This window comes from Gouania willdenowi, chromosome 13 (genome assembly GCF_900634775.1).
Source record: "Gouania willdenowi chromosome 13, fGouWil2.1, whole genome shotgun sequence".
In the NCBI taxonomy this organism is placed as follows: domain Eukaryota; kingdom Metazoa; phylum Chordata; class Actinopteri; order Blenniiformes; family Gobiesocidae; genus Gouania; species Gouania willdenowi.
In genome coordinates, this window is record NC_041056.1 from 29,095,334 (window position 1) to 29,119,972 (window position 24,639).

The 24,639-nt window shown below is 37.9% G+C and overlaps 1 protein-coding gene and 1 non-coding gene across 5 annotated transcripts in view; both read left to right on the top strand.

Moving 5' to 3' along the window:
• lsamp (limbic system associated membrane protein) overlaps positions 1 to 24,639 on the top strand; it is a 721,324-nt gene that overhangs the window by 393,123 nt on the left and 303,562 nt on the right. The gene's annotated exons all lie outside the window — the stretch shown is intronic.
• Positions 38 to 110, top strand: trnam-cau (transfer RNA methionine (anticodon CAU)). The gene has a single exon. It is a non-coding gene; the product is annotated as a tRNA-Met (tRNA).

Below are 24,639 nucleotides of genomic sequence, written 5' to 3' on the forward strand. Positions count from 1 at the left end.
GGGTAAAACGAAAGCCTCGTATGAAAGTAAACTGAAAGCCTCGTTGGCGCAGCCGGCAGCGCGTCAGTCTCATAATCTGAAGGTCGTGAGTTCAAGCCTCACACGGGGCAGTTGTTTTAGGTTAAGCTGTAGTACAATGAGATAGGATATCATTGTACACAATTGGTTATTAGAAAAAAAAACAACTATTGTTTAGGAGAAGTTCAGAAGGACAGACATAATCACACCCAATTGGTTATGGGAAAAGAACTATCTATTCAAGCTGTTGTACAAATCCAACTAATTCCATGGCCAGTGTCTGGTATTGAATGCAGTGCCTCATCTACTGTATATGAAATGTATTCTGAACATTTGTCCATTAATTTAAGCATAAAAATCTCAGCAATTTTGATCGATCACTTCTTAGTCAAACCAGGCAAAGACAGGCTTAGCAAATGGTTTTAGAGAATGCAATTCTATTTAATTCAACTTTATTTATATAGGGCAAAATACAACCATAGTCATCTCAAAGCACTATCAATATATACATTTATTAATAAGAAGGAAAAAACCCAACAAGATCCACACGAAGAAGCATTAGTGACAATGAGAAGAAAAAACTCCCTTTTAACAGGAAGAAATCTCCAGCAGAACCAGGTTCAGAGGTGGCAGCCATCTGCTTCGACTTGTTGGGGTTAGTGGACAGAAGGACGAATAGAACAGGATAGAGAGCTAAAACATCATAGTGTCACAGACTAGTTGAGCTGTGAACCACCGATCAGGAACTGCCAGCTACAGCTTCAAGACACCTGAAACAGAAAAAGAAGAGAAGAGCGAGGAGAAGGCACTGACTGCAGAAAAACATAATACAGTATAAGCCTTTTCACACTCTCGTAAATCTCGCTCGTGAGTTTAATGGTCAAGAGGGAAAAACTTGCTTTGGCTGACAACGAGTCTGACAGAGATTTAGATTATTTTTACCATTAGAACATTTATTCCTGGAAAGATTTTTTGCGGAAATGTGGTATCGGTCTCCAAGGCAGAAATGCAGAGTTAGCTGCTGTTGCACAAAAAAAGAAAATTCTGCGTTTTCCTGGCTTTTTAAACAGTGACCAAACAGCTGATCAGTGCAGTTTCACACACCGTTCAGTGTTGATCTTGTGCACTTCCTTCAAATTTGTAAATTCATTTAAATTAATAGCTTAATAATAATGAATCATGGACCTGGTTAGTGAATGGTGCACCTCATGAATTTACCTTTTCAAAGTGAGATCTCATACTGTCCTTTTCACACTCGGAAATCTTGCTTGTCCCATCAATAATAATGACACATTTTATTTATAAGTGCTTTTCCAAAACTCAAAGACACTTTACAGTCATTAAAACAGTTACCGGTACACAAATAAAAAAAATAAACTAACAATAATAAAGGTAAATACAGAAAAAAACCATAAAGATCATGTTAAAAGCTTGGGAGAAGGAATGTGGAAACAGAGGTCTGTCGCTTTGATACTGTTTCTCTCATCGGTTTTAAAAAAGTGCTCAGATATGTGCATCATTCCCGGGTAAAGTCCGAATTCTGCCCGCTGTAGACCCAGGCAGGTTGTGTTTTTGTACACCAGGTGTAATCTGTGTGGAAGCGAGGGGACTGCCTTGCTTCCATAATACTGCTGAGCTGCTCCCATTGGTTTTTCCAAGTGTTTGGATCAGCCAAAAGTGGCATCAGCGGAAAGCCCTGGTCCCTCCTTGAGCCCGAATATGTGTAATATTAATAATATAAACACTATTCAAACACTAAAGATCTCTGGTATAAAATTAAAAATGCTGTTAGGTTGGTAATATCAACAGAGTGAACAAGCTTGCTTACATGTATATCCCTCTCAACCTATGATTCCCCCAGGTTGCGCATGCTCAGTTCCAGAGTGTGAAAAGGCTTATGAGCAGGTCTGCCAGCATGATTTTGAGCTTTATTCCTAGTGGTTGGTTAACGCTTGTTAGAAAGGTAAAGAATCTCCTCCAGTAGATTGGTAAGCTAGAGGCGACTCCAAGGTCTGTAAATACGACCGTTACAGACAAGCCCATGTCTGCTCTTGTGGTTAAGTTAATGCAATTATATGGCATATGCTTTAACAAATAAGTAGGTTTTGAGCCTTAAAGGTGGAGAAGGTAGCAGCCTCCCATACTAAGACTGGGAGCTGGTTCCAAAGGCAAGGAGCCTGGAAGCTGAATGCTCTGCCTCCTGTTCTACTTCTAGACTCATTAGGAACTTCCAGAAGACCAGCAAACTGACAGCGGCATGTTCTGCCTGGACGATAGGACACTAACAGGTTTCTAAAATATACAGGAGCTTGATCATGTAGAGCTTTGTATGCTAACAGGAGGATTTTAAGCTCTATTCTAGATTTCACAGGAAGCCAATGAAGGGAAGCCAATACTGGAGTAATATGCTCGCTCCTGTTTGTTCCTGTTAGTGTTCTGACTGCAGCATTCTGGATTGACTGGATACTTTTTAGTAAGTTATTAGGAAATCCTGACAGTAGGGAGTTACAGTAATCTAGTCTCGATGTAACATATGCATGGATTAGTTTTCAGCATCCCTCTGGGCCGAGACATTCCTGATTTTAGAGATATTACGGAGGTGGAAGAAGGCTGTACTTGTGATTTGCTTAATATGAGAGTTAAAGGATAAGTCAGTATCAAAGATAACGCCAAAGTTTTTTACAATGACAGACTCATAATCTGAAGGTCGTGAGTTCAAGCCTCACATGGGGCAGTTGTTTTAGTGAAAGCAGTAGTACAATGAGGATGGACCTAATCTTTAGTACACAGTCGGTTAAATAAAGAACCTCTATCTTTTACGCAGATGAAAATTTCCAAAGCCATGGGCACTAATGCGTCAATTTGTATAACAGTGTTTGTCTGTAGATAGTTTAGAGAAGTTGGATGGTTCTTTTGCATGGATGACGTTTTGCACTGTGATTATAATCAACCATGGGCTGTGAGGAATGGTATATTCCGACTAGGGGTGGGGGGAAAAATTGATTCACATTAGAATCCCGATTCTAATCATACAAATAGAAACACAAAACCAAAACAACAACAAAAAAGGAGTGTGTGTGTATCAGAGCTGAGGAGGAGCTGAATAAGTTTTTTTTTTTGTATACCTTGAACTTATTCTTGTAGTCACTGAGAGTTGAGACTTACTTCTGGAAGAAAAGGGGCAGCTGACCTTAGCTTTTATTTAAACAATTGTATTTATGCACGTTATTTGTTGTACGGTAAGTAAGTATTTATTTCTTTAGCATGAATAAATGTTACCTTTTGTCTTAAGTTTGCCTTTGTGTGATTACATCATTGGTATCAGTTTATTTGAAATTATTTTATTTTTATTTTATTATTTTAAAATAGTGTTGTTTTGATGCCATAATTTGCCTTAACACACTTTGCTTTTTATCAATTTTTTTAATCAAGAATCGGTTAAAACGAGAATCGATTTTTAATCGAATTGTGACCCTAAGAATCAGAATCGAATCGAATCTGAGACACTCAGAGATTCACATCCCTAATTCCCACTGTCTTTGAATGTGTCCATCCATTTTCAGACCTGCTTGTTCCTGTTTTTCAGGGTCGCGGGGATCTGCCGGTGCCTATCTCAAGCTCATACTGGGCGTTAGGTGTGTGTACACCTTAGACAGGGCGGCAGTCCATCGTAGGGCACACTCACATTCACCCTTACAGGCAATTTAGAGACTCCAATCAACCTAACAGTCATGCTTTTGGATTGTGGGAGGAAGCCGGAGTACTCGGAGGAATTGAACTGTCTATCAATAGGAAAATAAAGTCATCAGGAAACTTTTACATATCCCTCGCTCATTTGGAATGCAATCCTTTACAGGCAATTTCTCTGCATATGCAGCTGAAAACGTCTGAGGCATCCACTAACAGTCTTATGAAAGCCATTGTTGTTCTGCTGCAATGGCCACACCTGAAGCTGAGTGTAAAGATGTCATGATTTTGCTGAAATAATTGATGAAGTTTAGCCTCAGTTTGTCTTCTTCTGCTGATAGGCCCTTTAAAAAAAATCATCTGGTTTGTTCATATGGAACATGGCAGTTCATGTGCTGCATAATGATCAGATTGCCGTTACCCTAAGCAATGTGACTATCAGCGATGCTCAATTTACATTTGGTTTGGTACGTGCAGCAATATGATTGTGACTGTGTACACGTCAACAGCCAGAGCACGAGTCGTTTTGGTTTCATTTCCAGAAATGTAATAAAACTAACAGCAGCAGTTTTTACATTTTGAGTAAATGCAAGTGTGACATTTATCATTTGTCTGCAATATGTATGAGGCAACACATGAGAAACATACCCACAACAAAAACATATTTAAATTATCATTGTTTGGGAACTGCACAATCTGGGGCATTCGAACCATTCCTGCTATACGCCCACATGCACAATTGTTGCTAATGATAGTGAGACAGTGGCGGCTATAGACAGTAAACTAGCACCATCAGGAAATACTTTCAGCTGGAAAAAGACAAAGCTATATGCAAACTATGCAACAGGAAACTTTCATGCTTGAATTCAACCGGGTCAATGCTGAGCCTCATTGAGCAGCACCTGGACGACAGCCTGTGTGCTTCACATGACGTTAGCAAAGGCGGTGCAGCTAGGCTAGTTAACTAAATGTTAAACTTGAGTCTGGGAGTGAGCGGCTTGAAAAAGGGCACACATTGATTCCAGTGAATATTAGATTGTTTTCAGTGTCATTTGCTTACTTTTATTCATCACTGAGGAGACACTTTAAAAGGATCCTCCACTGTTTTTACAAATGAAGCCTAAAACCTTTGAAATGTCCTTATTTGAAGATCTATGCCTAATAAAACGCATTATTTTTGCACCATATTAATTGTATTAACTTTTTAAAATGGGACTTTTTTACCGTTTTTGAGTCTGTGTGCCGCCATGTTGAAATGACGTCATTGAGGATGCAAATCGCCCTTTCAGTCCATTGAGTTCTATTGGAGTGATAGTTCCAACTCTGCTGTTTCGTGAAGAGCTCCGGGTGCATGTAAATACAGGCAACCAGGATCAGACTGCTGCTCTGAGCTCTTGGTGTGACACTATTACTGTTGGAACTGTCGCCCCCTGTGGTCACAGATTTTTTTGACTCATAGATTTTGTTTTTTAAATTTTGGTAAACAAAAGAGGTTTACATCGACTTTTTTTTTTTTACTTTTACTGATTTTTAGAGCAACCCAAAGCAGCGCAAGTTGTCAAACTGACTGAAAAAGCTGCTAAATGATCCAGCACTCTAAAATAGGGATGTAACGATTAATCGTAAGGCAGTTAAAAATCGATTCATAGGTATCACGATTGACATTGATGCTTTGAAAATTGAATCGCAGTACTTTTTTTAAACAGCATGCAGAGGGTGCTCTATATTTATCCCTTCTCTTGTCCAGCAATGTACGTGGCGGGCGGAATCTGCTACTACTTTCTTTCTGGCCGCCTTCTACTAATATGTTCATAAATGATTCCTTACCCCTTTAGCACCGAAAGAATATCTGTAATATTACGTGAATATCTGTAAAACTCACGTTTTTCTATTAGCTCTGTGTGCTAGAATAGCATCTCTTCTTCACTGCAAGAATTTCTGCATGCCAACCGACCACTGAGTTACCAGCGCCCTCTGCTGGTCCCAACAAATATCTGACGTAAATCAGTGAAATGACTGTTTTTTTTTTTTGTTTTAAGTCCAATTGTTAAGGCACAAAATACGTTTTCAGTTGCACTTTTAAAGAGAAAAGGAACTATAATGTAGTTTTGCATTGTTTACTATAGAACCAGAATTTAAATTAATAAGAGAAACTCCAGGAGTGTTTGGACTGTACTGACTGGGATGTTTTCAGGTCTGCGAACAGTTCTCTGGATGAGTTTACAGACGCTGTGACGTCCTACATCAGCTTCTGTGAGGACAGCTGCATTCCATCAAAGACCAGGGTGAGTTATAACAATGACAAACCCTGGTTCACAGCTAAGCTCAGAGGGCTGAGGGCAGACAAAGAGGTCGCTTTCAGGGGTGGAGACAGAGCCAGGTACAGAGAGTCGAAGTACACGTTTGGAAAGGAGGTGAGAAAAGCCAAACGTTTGTACTCAGAGAAGCTACAACATCAGTTCTCTGCGAATGACTCGGCTTCTGTCTGGAGAGGGCTCAGGCAAATTACAAACTACAAGCCCAGAGCCCCTGCTGCTGCTAATGACCTCTGCCTGGCCAACAGTCTGAATAACTTCTATTGTAGATTTGACAGACAATGGGACAGACCTGACTCGAGGTGTGAGGGGGGTTAACCCCCCTCCGACCTCTGACCAGCCTCACTCCAACACCTTCACCCCCCACATCAAAGCTACAGTCTCACCACAGCTGCGTACAAAGGTTCTCTCCCCTATCTTCCCCCCCTCCTCCCCCCCTCCCACAGAGGCACCTTTCTCTATCAAAGAGAGATATGTAAATAGACTTTTCAGGAGACAAAACCCCCGTAAGGCTTGTGGACCGGACTCTGTCTCTCCTTCCACCTTAAAGCACTGTGCTGATCAGCTGTCTCCAGTGTTCACAGACCTTTTTAACACCTCACTGGAGACATGCACCGTACCAGCCTGTTTTAAGGCCTCCACCATCGTTCCTGTCCCTAAAAAGCTGAGGATCACAGGACTTAATGACTACGGACCCGTCGCTCTGACATCTGTGGTCATGAAGTCCTTTGAACGCCTCATGCTCTCCCACATCAAGGACATCACCGACCCCCACCTGGACCCCCTGCAGTTTGCCTAAAGATCCAACAGGTCTGTAGACAATGCTGTAAACCTGGCTCTCCACTTCATCCTCCAGCACCTGGACTCCCCAGGCTCCTACACCAGGATCCTGTTTGTGGACTTCAGCTCTGCTTTCAACACTATAATCCCAGCTCTCCTTCAGGACAAGCTTTCCCAGCTGAACGTGCCAGACTCCACCTGCAAGTGGATCACAGACTTCCTGTCTGACAGGAAGCAGCACGTGAAGCTGGGAAAAACCATCTCTGCTCCCCGGACCATCAGCACTGGATCTCCTCAGGGCTGTGTTCTTTCTCCTCTGCTCTTCTCCCTGTACACCAACAGCTGCACCTCCTCTCACCAGTCGGTCAAACTCCTGAAGTTTGCAGATGACACGACCATCATCGGTCTCATCTCTGATATCAAAAAAGCTCAGCAGAGGATGTACTTCCTGCGGCAGCTGAAGAAGTTCAGTCTGCCAACAAAGATGATGGTGAACTTCTACAGCTCCATCATCCAGTCCATCCTCTGCTCCTCCATCACCATCTGGTACGCTGCAGCTACTACCAAGGACAAGGCCAGACTGCAGCGTATCATCCACTCTGCAGAGAAGGTCATCGGCTGCAATCTGCCCTCCCTCCAGGACCTGTACGCCTCCAGGATTTTGAGGCATGCAGGAAAGATTGTGGCCGACCCCTCCCACCCCGGTCATAAACTGTTTCAATCTCTCCCTTCTGGAAGGAGGTTTCGGTCCATCAGGACTAGAACCTCCAGACACAAAAACAGCTTCTTTCCCTCTGCCACCATCCACATGAACACACCCCAAGTCACCCACTGTCTGTTTGATTTTATGATTGTGCTTTTGCGTTTTTACTATTTTCATTCTGTGATATTTAATATTTTTTGGAGTCAATTTGTGTATATTCTGCTTTTCTGTGCATTTGTGTCATTTTCGTGCGTTTACTTTGAGGGCCGCCAGTTGCCCACGTCTGCTCTAAACTGCAATTTTGCGAATATACAGTATCTTAGATTTGCTTTTCACATAATTTTAGTTAATTAAACAAATTAATTAGTTATTCTAATCAGTCTACCAGTTATTAATCAGTTTTTCAGTGTATATTTGATATCCAGATGGATTTAATTTTTTCAACTCTTTTTTTGAAAGAGTGACTTTTTCACTTGGTTTGATAAGCAGATGTTAATCATGCTGACCTGGCCAATCACAACAATGTTATTTAAGTGTGTGTCTTTCTCCGGTCCTGCCTAAAGGTCATTGACTGTAATTGACTTTGATTTTGCAATAAAAAAAATTAAAAAAACTGGCAACATGCTGAATGTTTGCTCTGCTTTGCCTTCATACGATAGGATAGTATCCAGGTACTTGATGAATATATGTACCTAATTAATTCATTTCAAGGATTCTTCTTCATTTGCATTGTTCCTTTATTTATTTCATTCAAGATTTATTTTTAGTTAAATTGCATTGTTTTGAATAGTTTATCAAGGGATTCTTTTGACAATAAAAAATAAAAGGAAAATAATAGTGTTTTTTTCTCAAAAAAAAAAAGAGAATATTTTTCAGTCATCATTTGTCTACAGTCCCATTTTGTAAAATAAATTGTGATAGAATCGTATTGTGAACCCAGTATCGTGAATCGAATCGTATCGGAAGTTGAGTGTATCATTAAATCCCTACTCTAAAATGATAAAGCAGTCCAATTTTTTAAAAAAAGTTAATAAAACAAACATGGTGCAAAATAATGCGTTTTGTTAGGCGTAGATCTTGTAATAATGGCAATTCAAAGGTTTTAGGACACATTTGTAAAAACAGTGGAGGATCCCTTTAATTTAATTCTCAAAAGGTTATCAGTCAGTTATCACCTCCCTGTAGTATTTTAACTAATAACTAATAACTTGGTATGCAGAGGATGTTTTCAGGATGTTTTCAGGATGTATTGAATACACACAGTATTTTTAAAGACAATGTTTGGCTTGTATAGATTTTCTTATCTATCTAAGCTACAAGTGGTATCGCGGGTCATACCCAGAGTAAGCATATAAGTCTGACCAGAGTTAAAGTCAAATAAAAGCATTATTATTAATCCAAATGATTTCCAAAAAATATCTTATCTTTCATATAGTGAACTCAGTGTTATTGCCGCACCTCTAGTAGTCGACTAGTCGATAAAGAAGTATTATTGTAGTTGATTGAAGACAATAGTCGGATGGTAGCATTTTGAATATTTTAATAGAAATTACTTTGACGTATTGACTTAAATTGATGATTATATTAACATTCCATTTGGAAACAACCGCTTTTATGTTTAACATTGCTTTTCTTCACAAAGAAGTGCCTAATAAGAAAAAAAGTTAGTGTTATAAATGTTTGGCCCCTTTGAGAGATTGGCTGTTTTTGTGGTTTGCTTTATTGAGTGCCCAGATGTGTGAGTCCCTGATAAGTGAATTAAGGAGAGTAAACGTGATTGAATATCAGTCAGGAATACTACGTGAACTTCTCTGCAACAAGCTGCTACAGACTTTCGGTGACATTTTAGTGGTGAAGGAAGTTATTTATGAATTGGGAGATTATTGTTGAAAGGGCCCACAACAAAAATGTTACTGTCATTCCTGTATGGCGATGGGATACATGGAAACTGTTAAATGTTGCCCTCAATTTGTACCAGAACCCTCAATATATGTCCTGATCATGTGGTGGTTGATGATGCTTAGTTTGGTGTTTAAAATCCAGTTGGCCTTGCTTGCACAGTTACCTCATTTACTCAGTTATTGCAATAATACATATTATTTGCAATAAATTAAGAAAAAACAGAAGATAATAGAAAAAAGAAAAACTTTTCTGCATGTCTGCTTTAATCAGACAGTTTAATCAAACCAACTGATTTTAGGAAGCATATAATTTGTCTTAGCTGCTGGAAAACAAATTGCTCTGTAGCAATCTGCAGCAATTGAGGCTAAGAACCACCATGAAAACAATTACATAGCTGACATTTGTCTCCCAGGATTCTTGTAAAAGACGTAATAATTACAGTATATAATAGTTATTATCAAAGAGCATCCATTCATCTAACCATCCACCCATTCATTTATCGATACAAATTACTTACACACCTAGCAGCATTAAATCACACCCAAATTGGCTTGAATGTTATTGACGGCAATTCATTTACAGCTCTCCATATATTATTTTAACTCAAACGCCAGATTTTAAGGTACTAAAAGCATGATGATGATCTTTACTGTTACTTTATTGGTTCTACTGCATTCCCCTTTATCTATACACAGTGATATCAGCAAAGTGTCTCCTTTAGAAAATTGCTCAGAAATCTTTTCCAGGCGAGCGACTCAAATGATTAGGATTAGACTACTGAGCTTTACTTGACATCTCTAAGAAAAGGCCAAGAGAAGTCTGTGATGTTAAAGGTGTGGGAGATTAAGTTTCTCTCCTGAGAATACAGCTCTTCAGGAAAAAGGGGAGGGATGGCGGGGTCATGTCCTACTTATATTTCACTCCCCTTTGATATGTACTGCGTAAATGTGTCAGATGATTCTGACAAGTCTCGTTTGTGCATATTTCTAAAGTGTTTTATTGCTCGCTGTCATTCTCTTTTACACCTTAGCAACCACTTGATGGAAATGAACAATGTTCAACATCGCTTGTCTCATTAACATTAACAATTAATAGCTTCTATTTGAGTCCAATTGAGTGAATTTCTTATCCAATTGAAGGCTATTATTTTTGATTACTTCCATCAGTTAAAGGTCCCATATTATGCTATTTTTCACCCACCTCCATTTGTTCTAAAAACCCCAAAAACATAGTATTTGAGGTTTATTTTCCCATACTCGCCTGTTTTTCAGAGTTTTAGCCTCTGAGAAGTCACTTTTTGAGCAACTCTACACAAACAGGCAGATTTGCGGCCTACTTATGCATATATTTATGAGTGGACGTGTCTATAGACGGGACAATGACTTCCTCCTCCCCGCACGGTGACGTAAAGACAGAGGAAAGCCCACCCTCCTCCCACCCACTTTGTAGCCGAACTCATGCTGCTTTATAAACACGAGACAGAGTGTGGGGGCGGGGCGTTCGCGTATCTAATGTAATAGTAGTTGTTTAACTATCTTTTTTCATAATGCCATTTCAACCAATGAACAGTTTTACGGGTGGTTTCCTAAAATGTAAATATTGACATCCATGCCTTATTGGCGCTCCCTGTCATTTGTTGGTCGAGCTTTATTTTGGTAGTGGCAACCAATCACATCCCCCTCTGCGACCAATAATCCACCAGAATTCTACCATGATGTGGCCAATCAGCTTGTATCGCGACCAACAATTACAGACCGAGCCCCTTTCATGTTTTGTTTAACCAATATCAGGCTACGAGCGGCATGAACAACCAATCATGGTTATTCATGCCACGTGAATGCTGACCCGCTCCCTACCTCCAATGAAAAACATGGCGGACATCTTGTACATTTTAGTGGCAAATTGCCTTCAAGATAAATTATGGCTTTAGAATTGTTTTAATAACATTTCTAGTGACAAACGTATTCTTATCTTTCATGGTATGGAAACAGTGTATGTATACAATCTGTAGGTTTTTCATTACGCTGGGATTTATCTGTGGTCAAAAAATGTCAATCCAAAAGCAGATTAATATCCACTCATGGACCGAGTGGATGTTGTAATTATTTTTTTGCTTTGTTTTTTTCAGAATTTTTATTTATATTCCTTCCCATTTCAATGTGACGTTGAATTACGTGTTTACTTTTTAAAACCCTAAATGATTTACTTTTTACTATCATTATTATTATTTATATTCATTCACGTTTGAATATGTTTTCACACCTTGAGGCTAAAGTGTAATTTAAAACTGTTTAAAACCTTGTAATGATGGGAAAAAGTGACTAAATTAAAAATAATGAAAAAATGAAACATGTTGTGCCTTCACTTAAAAACAAAGAATATTTTTAGATTAATGAAGTAAGAAAATTACTATTAGACAGGCTCAGGTACAAAAACAATATAACCCCTAAAGCAGCAGCATTATCATGTAATTGAATAGAATATTCAGATTATTCGGACAATATATTTGTGTTAGGGTTACGGTTAGGGAAGAGGGAAACATCTCTAACATGCAGGATAGTGGCCCTCAAGGACCAGGGTTGAGAACCACGTCCTCGGAACATAATGTGCTATTTCTTTTGAAGTATTACAATGATCAACCAAGTGTGAAAGGACAACACTTTAATTGTTTCATAATATCATATTATTTATCAAATACATTTGTATTTATATGATTAACTATATATAGTATTTATACTATTTATTTTATTATATATTTATGGTATTATTATTACATTATATACATAATACTTTTTTATTTCATATATTGAACAGTTTATGTGTCATATAACTAATTCACTAATTCCATGGCCAGTATCTGGCAGGGGACGCAGTGGCTCATTTATATAAAATAAATGATTAACATTTATCCATTAATCTCAACAATTTTGATCAATTCGTTCTTAGTCAAATTAGATTGTGCCTCAGTAAATTAAGGTAGAAAATAAAGATTCCACTCTTAAAAGAGTGGTGGAATGACCAAAATAATTTACATATTATCAAAATGCTGTAAAAAACCCAAAAATATAGTCTTAAAACAACAAGTGACATTGGACAATGGATGCAGGATACGTTGGAGAAGTTGTAGGATGGATCCGAATGGTTGGAATTCTGTTATGAGCAATGAAAATAATTAAAATCTTCTTCTTGAAAATGCTGCAGATACAAATACAGGTTCTTCATTTATGTTGGAAAAAAAACAGACTTGTTAGGTGATTTGGGGTTTGCAAAGTGCTATAAGATGTCTAGGGGGAGTGGGGGGGATAAATACCCTACTCATGCACAACTGTAGCTCTCGAGCCACTGCTGTGCGTTGATCAATCACATAAATAGAGTGATGAATTTGGTCTGGATCATTTTTATTAGTTAACAGGCAGAGATGAAGGTATTTATTTGTTTGCATCACTAAACACGACAATTCGAGCGTAATTTCTCAAAGACCCATAAAGCCATTACATTTAGACACATCAAATGACAGATTATTCTTCCACGCTTCATTAAGGCTCATTGTAACATTCCTTCTTAGTCATTATTTATTCACAGATGACATATTTTCCTCCAAAGTGAGAAGAATGATGCTCCAAAGCGAAAATCAAAAGCAGTTATTTAAATAATTTTCAATTTTGAGCAGTTCTGAGGAGTTTACATTAATTATAGCTTAATGGATCAATTCATCAATGTTGCGTCCTGTTTTTCCTTTTAAAAAAGTGAACAATGTCTTTGAATGTCATGTTTCGCCTCAAGTTTTAATTTTGAAATGAACATTAAAACACATAAAGGATACTTTAATTTAGTAATAATTTTCTCATAATTGTTGGAAATTGTTGATTTTTAACAATACTGAACATGATTAATTTACTCAGTTGGTCATGGCCAACCAGTAGTTTGGTTTTAGTTCCACTCTTCACTAAACGTGGAGTGAAAGAATCATCCCTTAATTCTGTAAAGTGACTTTGAGTGTCCAAAAAAGTGCTATATAAAATTGACGCATTATTATTATTATTATTATTATTATTATTATTATTATTATTATTATTAATAACCTATTTTCCCAAACCTGGGTTTGTAGTTCACCAGTCTATTAGTATATATAAACAGTGTATTTATATCACTTTTTCTTCACATCTCTCAATAGACAGCTTTGGTTATTATCTACTCTTGTGTTTGTTTACGCACGATTAAGCTCCCTGAATCTCTGTTTGCATTCAATACATCGCACATTATGTTTGCAGAGGAGTGCAATGTCAGCGTGTTGAGGTTTTTAAAAGTAAGCAGCCATGACAAGCATGAAAAATATAACTAGCACAACGCACCGGCAAACCCATAATAGTGAAGGGAGGCAATCAGGGGATTAGGCACACCTGAGTGGAGACAAGAGGGGGAGGATATCCTACTCCTTCTCTCTGCATTTACACACTAACAAGAGGAGGTGTTGCAAACAAAGGCCAAGAATAAGCAAGAAACTCACATTTAAAAACATTACTAAAATAAGATAAGCTATAGGTAATTCAAAAACCATTAAGACTAGGAACGTGCTAGAATCAAAGGTTATAATTATGATCTCACAAAGCAGCAGGTGAACCTAGTCTACTGTTAACCCAACTCAACAAAAGCATTAAAATAAACACAAGTGAACAAAAATTCCTTAGATTGTGACTGTGGAGGAGTCTTCTGTTGTGAGTAGAATGCGTAGCGACATTGTTTTTATTTATTCATTGTAGGAAGGTGAGTTATGTTGGCCGACCTCTGGTACATGGCCTTAAATTCATTCAGCTGAGGGAAAGTACACACTTGAGTGTTAAAAGCCTTACTATTATATTCAATCAAAGGTTGTTTTGATGCTCAGAATTTAGATGCAAGAAGCTTCTCATGATTTCTGCAACACCCCATGGTTCGACATGATGAGAAACAAAATTTAGTTCAAATCTGTGAGCGAGGCCCTGTTCTGAATAACAGTCACACGGACACAGCTGTTGTAGTTCTACAGCATAATTCCACTGTTTTCATCGAGTAGAATGAGACAGTTTAATAATACTGCATTGACAAACTGTCCTTTGTAAATTACCTGATCATCTTTTTGAGATAAATTGTCCGATACAGAGCTCCGTTCTCCGTCATGTTGCATGTTTCAATACACGCCCATGAGTTGACATAAGTACCTTAAAAAAAAAAAAAAAGCAGTATACATTTTTGGCATGTATAACCTCCTTAGAGCTTCCCTAGTCTGTGTCTTTCCTAGCATTGATCAATCATTCAATCTGACCTGACTCAGTTAACACTGATACCTTGGTTATTTTGAGAATATATCGTGTTATTTTGACTAAAACCAGTTTTGTTGCCATGGTTGATTGGTGTTTGTGAATTATTTTATCGGAAAAAACGAAAAAAAGGATATACGCTATCACATTCTGACTGCATCGACTTTTGAACGACATAAATCCTATCTTGATTTATTTATTGGCTATTTTTTCATTTTCTTTTTTTGTCTTCTCTGCTTTCTTTTTATTTCATAAAAAAACAGCTTGGAATTCATTATTTAACTTGATCCTGTAACTATTTACAGCTGCATTTATTTTGAAAGTAATAACAGTAGTCAACGGGTTATATGTCACCAAAGGACATTGATTTACTTCATCAATATTTGCTGCATAAATTCTCTGTAACCTCACTGTGCTACTGTGAAATTGCGACTTTATTCCTGTGCAAACAGCCAATAAACTACTTAAGATATTAGTTTTCATTTACATGTTCCTTAGCAAAACTCTTGACATCCTATTTCATAAGTGATGAAAAGAAAACTTCAGCAAAAAAAAATCAATGTGTATTTTTTTATCACACAAAAAGCAATGAAACATTATTGCATGTAGCACCGCACTGTCTAAGAAGCATACTGTATGTACTATTAAAGTGTAAGTCCAACTTTCTCTTTAGAACATTGCTATTACTGTACATCCATTTTTCAGATACAATGCATTTTTATTGACTGTTTCTGTATTTGACAACAAAATATAAATTTACTGAGAGAAAATGCATTAAAAGTAGACTCATTGTAGCTTCAGGCTTGAAAATACCATTGTTGGCTTGTAAGTTGGTTGTACAAAAAACATGCCCAATGCTCCATCTAAGTTTTCTTGAATCGGACATCCCAACAAAATAAAAAAAATGGTGTAACAAAGCTCCAAAGTGGCTCAAAGAGAAATTCACCAAGAAATGAGAGAGAAAAGTACTGTAAAGAAGAATTGCGTGGACTATAACAATACACAATGCATCTTTTTTTTCTTTTTTTATCCATCACCACTTTGTGCTAGGTCTCACTAAGGGCACCTTTTAAGAAGATGTGAGGAGAACTCATAACTGCTGGCAAGCCGAATGAGAAGAAATGTTTATTCAGAGAATGCTTTGAAGAGTAGGCTGCTTTGAGATATAAAGGATTCTCACCCTGTTGTATCACTGCAGTAGTGGAAAGTTTGGCTCTGTGGCAAAAAGAGCACAACTCCATGGGCTTGTTAAAGCGAATGAGTCACAGACGGTACATTTTATTTTACCATGCTCTTTCATCTTTAAGAGTTATTCTGTGGTACGCTTTTAGCTGACCAGAACACGTAAGGTTACGTTTCTATGACAACGTCATCTCTTTTGTTGTTGTTGTCTCCTTTTTTCTTTCTTTTGCTTAAGCTACTGGCCCCTGCTGGGCTCTTAGTTTAATACGATCTGCTTCCACTTATGCTTTAGTCATCAAGTTGGTCTCATCTGCTTCCTTTCTTTCTTGTTTTGTATCAATGACCACTTTTCAACATGGATACTTCTCTCATGCATACTGCATTAAAAGCTTTTGGTGCGCTGTTTTTTTAGTTGATAGCTTTCTCAATGGTTTGAGAAATGGCCGCACACTTATCCGTATATTTGGGAGATTGCAAGATGGAAGATGGAACATCAACTAAATCTTGCTTCTGTGAAAACTTCATCACAATCCAACCATCTGCTGTGCCAGATAGTTAATGTTACTACTTAAACTAGTTCCTTCCCTGACTTGTCATTGTACGTCTGATATATGTTTTATCTATAGCATGGAGTTATTTTTGGCAAATCTGATGATCTTGTTTCAAACAATATCACACTGTCCATCGTTTTATTTTTGGCTAGATGTGTGCAATGTGTTTTACTTTGGTTTTTTTCCGGAATAGTTTGAGGGTCTCGATACTGATAGGCCTATACATAATAAAATTGGGACTAGTGCCAAAGAACAAAGTTCTAGTACATCCAAGTTATTTAAAAGTATTGATCGTCTTATTTAAAATCGTATTATCACCAAGACAAATGACACATTAAATGGTGAACTTTGACATTTAGGAACTAACTTCCAGGGTTTAATAGGTGTGAGCTGGACTACGAAGCTCGCCAATGTCTTACGAAGCTAAATCACCATGCTAACTTATGCTGAATGACTAGCCTGGTTGTCACCAGGTTTTGCTCTGGCGAGGATCTGAGCAAGTGCTAAAGTCCCGCCTCCTGACCAATCAGTTCTCTTAGAAAGCGAGCTATCCAATAAAATCCACTGCGTGGATCTGATCTGACGCTGACAAGAGAAAGAATATTTAGACATCGATGCAATCCTTTCTTTTACCGATGACATAATTTAGGAAAGATGTAGATTTATATCCAATGGACTGATCTATAATCAGCTGACGAAGCCTGTGTCTTCGTAAGCGCGGACGGGTGAAGTCATTAATTAATTAATTATTTCATTCATACGCTTTAGTGAGGCTGACCGCATCAGCAGGGACATACTACATTCTGTAAAACAATGTGCTCTCATCCCAGTGTGTGTGTGATAAATAGGTCTACTTGAATAGAAAAACGTGTGTGCCTTAATAAACTGAAATTGAGCGCTGTCTGTTTATCATCCAATGGATTAATATCATAAATAATCTCATGCTATTACACATTCAGTGTCAGCAGCTTCCTATCTGGGTTCTTTCATTCCTGCCTTTTCTGTAACAAGAGTGTTGTTTTTGGTCTGAATTATGGATTTTAATTATTCATCATTTTAAACTTCAGCAACACCTAACCTGGTCGGTACCAAATTATGAAGCGAGTATATAAGCTCCGCCTCCTGGTGCGTGCTGTCTTCACTGTCATCATGGAATTAAAATCATTATATTTGTTTAAGTCAGACGCTGCAGTCTCCACCACTGTTATGTGAACGCGCACGTAGCGTGTTGTGATCGACCGTCGTAAGACAGCTTCTCTCTGACAGTGAATGTTTGGTTAGTTGAAGTCCGCTAATGGAGATTAATCCAGGATATATTTATCTAGATTTGTAGCATAGGCCCTTTGAGTGGTGTGTTTAATCTTAGTTCCATTATTTTACTGTGTGAGTAGCGTATTTTTCGGACTATAAGGCGCACTTAAAATCCTTTAATTTTCTCAAAAATCGACAGTGCGCCTTACAATCAGGTGCACCTTATATATGAAATTAACTACTGTGCTTCAACATACTGAACTGAAAAAGTGAGTTTATTGTTCTGGATTTTATGTGTTAAACCTGAACAATGTTGAGAGTTATTGTTAATGAGTTGAATAAAGTTTGACTTACATGTATCTGACTATTTTATTTTGCTTAATGTGTCTTAATAATAATAATAATAATAATAATAACAAACCGGTGCGCCTTATGTATGAAAATAGACCCAGTCAGACCCATTCATTGATAATGCGCCTTATAATCTGGTGCGCCTTATAGTCCGAAAAATACGGTAATTATCTCTTTATGTGTGTTATCTCCCCATATTGTTTTACACATTGCATTAAATAAGTGGTTTAGCTTTAACAGGTTCCAATCACAAGTCTACAGAAGTTATATTTTGTTTTGCACACATCGGTTAAGGCAAATTGCTGCAGTTATTTGTCTAGAATAAAACATTTTCAACAGAATGTATGGTATTGAAGACCTGAGACCTCTTTTGTGTGTACCCTGTGGCTCCAATGAGAAGACGGAGGTTTGCAGCACAAAAGGAGTTTCCTCTCCATTAGACTGTTTCAGAGGACTGAGCTAAAGTAAACCCACATGCCAGCTGTGTGTTTTATTCACTCGGTTTTTTTTCTGAGTGAGCACAGTTTCTTCCCCAGGGTAGTCATTCATTGCTCTCTGTCCTGGACTTTCAGTGGCAGTTATGGCCCGCTGCACCATTACTCTGTCATTACTTCAACACACTCTAGAATGAGTCGATTTAAGGGAAATCATCAAAACTGAGTTCACTGTAGAGTTATGTCACACAGCAAAATTGCATAAGAGTTGAAGAAGACATTATACTGTATACAGTCTAAACTTTCCTGTTTTCCGTGTGGGTATGGCACAGAAATAGCTGAGCTGCTAATGACAAAAGCAGTAGGTAGGAACATAGTGAAAACAACAGTCTTTTTTGCATGAGTAGGATGACTGCTGCTGAGTCTAATTGTCATTGTTGAGAACAGTTACATCCTCGATATTGTAATGATAATCATAATTATCTTTAGCTGTTGGATGCTGCAATGTGATTAAGCTATGATTAACATAGGGCCAACACATTAAAAACATCTTTATAATCTATCTTTATTCAAAGAACAAGTTTAATTTTTAAGGATCTGAAGGCAGTGCTAATGCTGCAGCTGTCTGGTTTTCTCTCTATTCGGGCAATGTCTGTGTGTTTTTTTTTTTTTTTTTACAGTTGTGCTGTGTCTGTAATCTAGGGCCTGTACTACAAAGCTGGATTTTCTGTTATCGCGCTAACTTCCGCTATTTATTTGGTGTTTACTGTACTACGACCCTGGCTAACTTATTATAGGGCTAAATCACGCGGTAACTTACCCGGGGTTTCCAATGGATACGTCTCCGCTGCGCCATCGCTCCGATCCGGTTTTGCTCCGGCAATCCCCACCGGTTGCGTTTGGAGTGCGCCACGGTGCAGTCCGGTTGACGTCACAAGACTTATTTACATAATCGCGCGACAACGCAGTTGAAGGAAGTGTTATAAACTTTTTTTTTTTTTTAAATAGTGAATTACAATGACATATACATTAATAAAGTGCAGCAGCAATATTCACAAACAAGTACATATACAGACGGGTATTTATGTAGTTAATAGAGCCAGGGAAATAGATTGAATGACATATATAATTAGAAAAAAATAAATAAAAAGATAGAGATAAATAAATAACGATAAAGGGGTGACAGGGAAACACATTAACATATATAATAGACTTATATGTATATATTACATTATTTAGTTTCACAGCTTTTTCCAGACTGTCACAGCTGGGACGGAGCAGATACGCAGCGCACCGGATCCTGTGGAGATTAACACGTAGACTAAAATGTGAACCTATCAACTCCGCTGGCGTGGCGGAGACGAGACGCAGCGGACCCGCATCCAGTAGAAATTGGGGGTTGGGCTGGACACCAAACCTAGTCATGACCAGGTTTCGTTCTAGCCAGGATCAGCGCGAGTACAAAAGTCCCACAATGTGCTCTCATTCCAGTGTGTGTGTGTGATAAATTAGGACGACTACCTGAATGGAAATATGTCTGTGTTGCAATAAAGTGAAACTGCTCAGAGCGCTGTCCGTTTATATATACAGTATATATAGGGATATATATATCCCTAAAATATATATTGATTCATGCTGAATACCGGTATATATTTTTGTTATGATATAAAAAAATTTAATATACCGCCGTACCGGTGTATTTGATTACACGGCTTCGCTGCGCCACGTTTCAGACTGGACCCTTTTCAACGTTGCACTTCTAAATAGGAAGGTAAACAGTAGCGCTCTGGTGTTAGTTATGGTGTAAATCATACGTGTAAATGGATAAAAAAGACACAATTAGAAGCTCTGAAGCTGCATGTGATCATGTGCCTGCATGCGCATGCCTCTGCTCCAGGAGAACAACACTCACGGACACGGAGGCACAGTTAGCTTAGCATGTCGGCAGTTCAGCAGTAATTCACAATAAAAGATAGCAAAGGGTCGCAATTTGTAATTCCTACAATGTGAAAATAAGTCCTGGTGGAGCTGCAAACAAAACGCAAACTTATTCACCATAAGAAACCACCACACCACTGAATATACAGCATTTAAAGCTAGAAATCAAGCTAATGCTAAAGCTAAGCTATAGCGGCAAAGAGCCATTGGGCTGCTAGGAAGTAATATGGCGTGGAAGAGAATCAGTGAGCAGGTGGTAGCAGCAGGTAAAGGTTCTCTCTGTAGTTTTCATCTGTGAAAGTCGGCACTGAGCTAGGATAGCATTAGCCGCTAATCACAGTGGCTTTTTTCACTGGTGGTTTATAATTATGAGAGGAGAAAAAGCAGCACAGCTCCTTGCTTCAGCAGGCAGTGAAACTCATCCAGTTGGATATGTCTGGTGGGCGGTGCTTCACTTCAGACGCACATATGAAGCGAATGGGGGCATTTTTTTATCCTGTGACACATGTGGAACATTTTGTGTTGCAGATGCGTTCGGTACTGCAAAAGATTCGGTGTGAACGCAGCAATAAGTCAATCTACTGCAGTAATTCCTCTCTCAACCAATAGAAATTGCTGTGAACACCTGATTATGCATGAAAAAAAAATTATTATTATTATTATTATTATTATTATTATCATTTAAAGGTGCATTTTAACATTTATTGTGTTTTTAATCCTAACAAGCTTTTTATCTGGAGCCTCTTGTGAAATAAATGACTGTGGAACGGCAGTAAACCCGATTGTTCCTTTTAAAGTTTCAAAGTCTGCACTTTGTCTGCAACGCTTTATACAAAAACAACAAGCCAAACTTTGAAATGCCATGAGCTAGACTTTGCTCGTAGTCTAGAAAAAAATTATTTTAGGAAAATAATGAAGTAAACGCACCTAATTTATGCTTTTTCCCAGAATATCCCAACCCCTGCGGTAGTGAGGAAACTAAACAATAGGAAAAGTAAGGGAGTGTTTATTAAAAATCTTTTGATTAAAATCTTGCTTCCCAACACTAGCTCTCTCATTTGTTTTGATTATGGAAGAGTTGTAACAAGAAAACTACTTTAAACTGTTCTTCTACAACTCCTCGTTGCCACATAGGAGGATTTTCTCATTTACAGTGAAAGTGTGCTACAATTGGAACTGAGACTTTATTGTATCTGTGCTGCCTCATACAAAAAAATATACTTTTGAACAAACACGTCTGTCTTTGGGAAGTCTATTGATTCCATCGTCTGAAAGCAATTTGACATGGTGCAAAGATCTACACAGCTCTCATCCTGTCTGACTTATCTGTGAATCAGAGCTGGTTAATCCAGCATATGGAGTGCAGTGGGGGAGTGATACGTGCTTGTGTGCTGTGAGCAGGAAGTGGGGGAGATCACAGGATACAAGAAACAAGGCGCGCTATCACAGCTGAGACAAAGAAGCAGAACCTGAGGGGGATGTTTCTGAGTGCGTGCCTGTTGTTTCTGTGGAATCAGTGCATGTTCTGCTGGGCCCTTTGAATTTTAGATGCTAATGCAAGGTATCGTCTTTCAACATCTATTTGCATATGCATGATATACCTGGTAGTAACTGTAGGTATGGTTACTGTAAGTGTAGATAAACGGCACCTCCTGCATGCGCAACAGAAGAGTGTTTCTCAAATGGGGGTACGCAATGGCACTACGGTGAGAGAGAGAGAGAGAGAGAGAGAGAGAGATGAAAATTAAAGTATGGCCATGGTAACATGATGTTTTTTTTAAATCCAAATTAGTTATTCCAAATTAAATTATTCGGAATTAAAGTGTTCTGATTCATGTTTACATGGAAATAGTAATTCCGAATTGAGGTTTATGAGGAAAACAGGTTTATTGGACTTTATTTAATTCTGCTTTAGGTCTGGGGGTTGGGAAGGGTTCTGATTGAACAGACAGACATATCACGTCTATCTGGAAAAAACAAACAACAATCCCTTTATTGTCAGCTACAACATAGAAAACCACTTTTATTTGAATTGTAGTTTTGAAGCAGCAGCTTGACAATAACACACGGTTTCACTTTGGTCCACGGAGCAGAAGGAGATAGAAACTAATCACTGGTAAATAAAGCCCAGTAACAATAACCAGTAGCAATAACCAGGAATAAATATTTGCTCCCTTGTAAAGATAGTAGCTCTAAAAACAGGTAAGATGATAAACTTGGTGATATTACAGCGTGTACAGCAGTACGGGGCCGCCCATGTGTGAATGTCCCCACGTTTATGCTCCGTCCATCCACTCTTTTCATTATATCCAAGTCTTTTAAGGCTCTTATTAAATAAATAGCCTCGGCTTCAGTCCGGGTGGCCATCTTCGATTATGTCGTCACCAGCGCATCATCACGACTGGCCGAACATGCGCAGAATGACCAGAATTAACTTAAACCAGAATTAAACGTTTACAAAATAGAGGAATTATTTAATTTGGAATTAAAATTAAAATAAACCAGCCACCTAATTTGGATTTAAGATTAAATCGGTGTGTTTACCAGGTCGGTTTAAAGATGATTTAACTTTTATTCTAAATTAAAGAGGAATTAAAGCTCCCATGTAAATGTGGCCAATGTGTATTTTTTGTTAAATTGATGATGATAAAAATTATATTGATTAGAACTAGGGCTGAACGATGAATTGCTTTTGAGATATTATTGAGATATCAGAAAACGTGATTTTCTAATCGCAAAGGCTGTAGTTATTATTATATATTATTATTATTCCTGTTTCGTACTGTCCTGTTTAGTTCAGAAAGTGTTTAAGAAGTTCAGTCCACATGTTTACATGTTTCATGAAACGTGAAATTATTTAGTTACATAGAGTAAACATCTCATGTATAAATTTAAAAAGAAAGAGACCAAGTCTTGCACAATTGGAACTTAATTTATTTTCCACAAAGGCATCTGTATAAGATAAATGCTTTGTCAAAATTCTTCAATTCTTTTTAAATTAAATAACATCCAAAGAATTCAATTCACAATAAAAAAAAAAAAAAATCTCAGGCTCTAAATATAGCGTCATTTATGAACTCTAACACTGAGAAAAAACCCACATTCAATGCTGTTTTGGCACGGTGCATTACGTTTAATCTGGTTGTTGCCTGGTCATTTGATTTTTTGTAGTTTCACAATGTCTGTTGATCATTTTAAAACAAAAAATTATAATTTACTCAGTAACAGTTGGGTGTAGAAATGTAAAACAAATGACTGCTTCTTTTAAAATGTATAAGTACAAGTAAAATCACCGATTTAGTACCCATAATCTATTACTTTCACCTCTGAATATTACAATTATTAAAAACGGTCAACTATAACTTTACCCATTAAAAATCATATTTATACAATGAATGTCGGATCGGCAAGGTAGAAACCACGTCTACAATCAAGCATCTTAAAGAGTTATTCCTGTGTACCCCCTCCACAACATGTCTATTGGAAAATAGCTCACGCTCCACAAAGAGTTGGCCACCAGGGTAAAGAGACGTAAGGCTTGAGTAAATATGACTTTTCCTGTTTTTGGGTTTTCATAACTCGACCGAGTGCCTCAACTTCATAGCACACACAAAAACTGCAGCCCCACCACGACAAGTAAGGGTTTAGAAACACGATGTAAACACTTAACCTTTGTAGCACCCAATTAAAACAAAGACATGCCAGTTTAGTCTGTGACACACAATCTGGCACTTAAAAAGAAATGGACTATGTATGAAATGGCAAAGAGAGAGAGAGAGAGAGAGAGAGAGAGAGAGAGAGAGATGACATCCACAGAGGGAAGCAGAACAGGAGAGCGAGCGAGAGGGGAAAGAAATTGATCAGTGTGTGTGTGGAATTGTACACAACTGCATCCTTATATACATACTTACATTTGCTCAGTGTTTCTGATTCTAAAATCAATAAGAGCACACATATTGGTCCATTTTTAAGTCTGGTATTGATTTGAAAAATAAGGGTCAGGTTTTATGAATAATTTCCATCAAATATTGCAGCAGTAACTGGTGATATAGAGCAGGTTGTTGATAAACGGAGGGTTGGCTAATGGCTATTAAAAAAAAAAAAAGAAGCTTGTATCTGTTTCATTGTTTTCAAAACAGAAATTTGAGCTAATATTTCTGGTTAATTTGACAAAACAGAACCTCCTCCTCCTCCTCCTCCTCCTCCTCCTCCTCTTCTTCTTCCTCCTCT